This window comes from Elephantulus edwardii, unplaced genomic scaffold (assembly GCF_000299155.1).
Source record: "Elephantulus edwardii isolate Elephantulus edwardi_28Jun2011 unplaced genomic scaffold, EleEdw1.0 scaffold00421, whole genome shotgun sequence".
NCBI lineage: Eukaryota > Metazoa > Chordata > Mammalia > Macroscelidea > Macroscelididae > Elephantulus > Elephantulus edwardii.
In genome coordinates this window covers 532,786-536,081 of record NW_006400171.1, presented here as the reverse complement: position 1 = coordinate 536,081, position 3,296 = coordinate 532,786, and the positions used below count along the sequence as shown (strand labels likewise).

Here is a 3,296-nt window from a genome sequence, read left to right as displayed (position 1 = left end):
TGCAACTCTCATTGCATACTCCTACGATAAAAATAATGCCCTAAAATATAATACTTTTAGACTATTCTCTCCCCCATAGACTTCAATGCCGTAAACATGTTTCATCCAGTTTTTCTCAGTCTTACCCCCACCCCAATGCCAACCTCATTCTACAACAGTGGCACCATATAGCATTTGTCCCTTTGTGACTGAGATATCTCACTCAGCATAATCTTGATTGCATGTTTGGTTAATTTACAACTGCAAGATTTGGTAAGAAATTCTGTTTTTCTCCTCTTTGTCTTTATTTGGAGGGTATATTTTAATAATAGTCTCATTAACTGGTCCTTTTTGTATGTGTATGAATAATATTCTATCACCCACAACATTGTTTTTCAAGACCGAACTTCAAATTGACTAATGGACTATGAATATTATATTCTTCCTCTTTTTTTCTTTTCCAGGATAGTACATCATGTGGTTATTCAAAGTTGCCAAAGCTAGTCCATCTCATCTCACTAATGCATATGTTCATGTGTTCTGTTTTAATTTTCACAATTTCTAGTTTTCCAGCATTCATGCTTCTTAATTTTCCAATTATTAAAGGATGTTAGTCACTATTTTTCGTCACTCCAGTTGACTTCCAATGTAGGCACTATTTCTAATACTATAATTATCTGCATTCCTCTACTGTTCATAGGGTTTTCTGTGGCCTGCTATTTAAAGAGTAGATGGCCAATCCTGATTCCTATTCTATCTTATTCTTGGAATGTTATTAAAACCTCTCCCCATAAATAACCTTTTTGGTATTTGATATACCAGTTATAGCTTTCCGTATCACAGCGACCTACAAGTTATCTCAGTACAGCAAACAGACAAGTGTTGTACCACTTAGAACAATGTGTTCTCCAAATACAACAAACTTATAATCTAGTGTCGTAGTTCTAATAAATCTAATAATCTCTAATGTGTTGTTCTTGTTCTTGTTGTGTACCATAGAGTCAGAACCAACCCACAGCTGACTCTCCATTGGGTTTTCAGAGGCAGTTAATCACATGGGAGGAGACTGCCCAACCTTTCCCCGTAGAGCAGCTGGTGGCCTCAAACTGTGTGTTTTAAGGGTTGTAGTGCAGCTTCTTGCCACTAGGCCACCAGAGCTCCCTTTAATATGTACCTGTAATAAGCAAAATGGATGTCAGAAGAGACTCTGAAAATTGCACTAGAGCATTGAGAAGCCAAAACAGAGAAAACATGTTGAAGTAAAACATAAAATTTTAAAGGACAATTTGAGAAGACAAGGCAAAACATTATAATGGAATTTGCTGAGAGTTAGAATTGGAAAATAATAAGGGAAGAACACTCTCTGTAGTTTTCAAGTTGTTGTTATGTGCTGTCAAGTCTCCTCTGACTCATAGTGACCCTATGTACAACAGGTATGAATCCTTCTTTAACTTGAGTCAGTATCACTGTCTCTGACACATCTAGTACCATTATTTCAACTATTGTGTCAATCCAACTCTTCCTGGGTCTTCCTCTCTTATGTTGTTCCTCCACCCTTCCAAGCATGATGTTATTTATCAACGACTGTCCTATCCTGAGGTCAACATGTCCAAAGTATGTTAGATAGAGTTCAATAGACAATGAACAAGGGTAGAAAAAATATATACCAAACAAATGGCATCTATAAAAAAGCAGGAGTGGCATACTAATTCATGATAAAATAGACTTCAGGAAGAAGTCAATACTTCTAGTATATAGCCAAGGCAGTTTTCAGGGGCAGTTCATAGCAATAGGCAATCACATAAAAAAGAAGAAAGAAGCAAAATAAACTATTTAACTCTATACTTTAAAAAAAATGGAAAAACAAGAAAAATCCAATCTCAAGCCTCTAGTTGAAAGGAAATTATAAGACAAGAGCCACAACCAATGGGATAGAAAACAGAAAAACAACTGAAACCATCAATAAGAGCAGGAGTAGGTTCTTGAATGGCTCAATAAAATAGACAAGCCATTATCAAGCATAGATAAAAAAAGAAAGAGAGAGAATACACAAATGACTCATATAAGAAATAAGGTGACATTAGAACAAAACCAGCTGAAATTAAACTGATAATAATGGAATATTATGAAAACCTATATGGTCACTATGAGTCACCTACAATTCAATGACATTTAACAACAACAACATACTTTGATAAATTTGGAAACCTACATGAAATGGACAAATTCTTAGAAATCCACATGTTAGCCAAATTGACAAAGAGATGTAGGATACTTGGAAAAGCTTCATAAAAAAAAAATAAAAGATAAAAAATTAAAAAAAAATTGCAAGATCATTAAAAGACTACCAACAACAACAAAAAATTCCATGCCAGACAGCTTTACAAGTGAATTCTACCAAACATTCAGGAATATTGTTTTTTATGATAGTCGTTAAGTACCCTTGAGTTGTAGACGACTCATATCAATCCTATGATCGAAAGACCTGAACACTTTTATAACTTTCATTGTTTCCCCAAGTTCATAGGGTTTCTGGAGATAAGCTATTTTGGAAGTGGATGCCACTCCTGCTTCCAAGCTTGTTTTACTCAGGGAGCTCCACCAAACACTGTCCACCATGGGCAACCATTATCATATTTGACACATAAGTGTCAAAGTGTTCAGTATCATAGCAACCACAACAAGTCACCTCTGTGCAGCAAATGGTCAAACCAGTGCTATGCCATTTAGAGGAATGTTTGACCAAGAACAATTAAAACCAGGCAGGAGGGCTGCAGATTAGAATCACTGACCTTTGCCATGACAGCATCACTTTCTATCTACTAGGCCAACTGAGCTCTCTCGTTGCTGTTGTTGTTGTTGTTAAGTGTTGTCATAAACACAAAAAAATTAAACAGGTCTTTAAAAGACTCTCCAACAACAACAACAACAACAAAATTCCAAGCCCAGAAAGCTTTACGGATGAATTCTATTAAATATTCAGAGATATACTATCACTAACTCCACTTAGATAAGTATTTAAAAAATAAAAAAAGAAGAAACACTCCCAGAGTCAATCTATGAATCAAGTATAACTTGAATACCAAAACCAGGCAGACTTTACCAAAAAATGAAAAGTACAGACCAATATTTCTCATAAACACAGAAGCAAAGATTCTTAAGAAATCCTGGGCATCTGAACAGACCCATTACAAAAGAAGAAATTGAAAAGGTAATGCAACAACTTCCAACCAAGAAAAGCCCTGGACCAGATGGTTTTACAAGTGAATTTTATCAAACATTCAGAGAAAAACTGTTACCAATTCTACATAAATTAT

At 35.3% G+C, this 3,296-nt stretch overlaps 1 protein-coding gene across 1 annotated transcript in view; it reads right to left on the bottom strand.

Moving 5' to 3' along the window:
• The window catches only part of NRG3 (neuregulin 3), a 1,124,911-nt gene that overhangs the window by 725,765 nt on the left and 395,850 nt on the right, over positions 1 to 3,296 (bottom strand). The window lies entirely within an intron of this gene.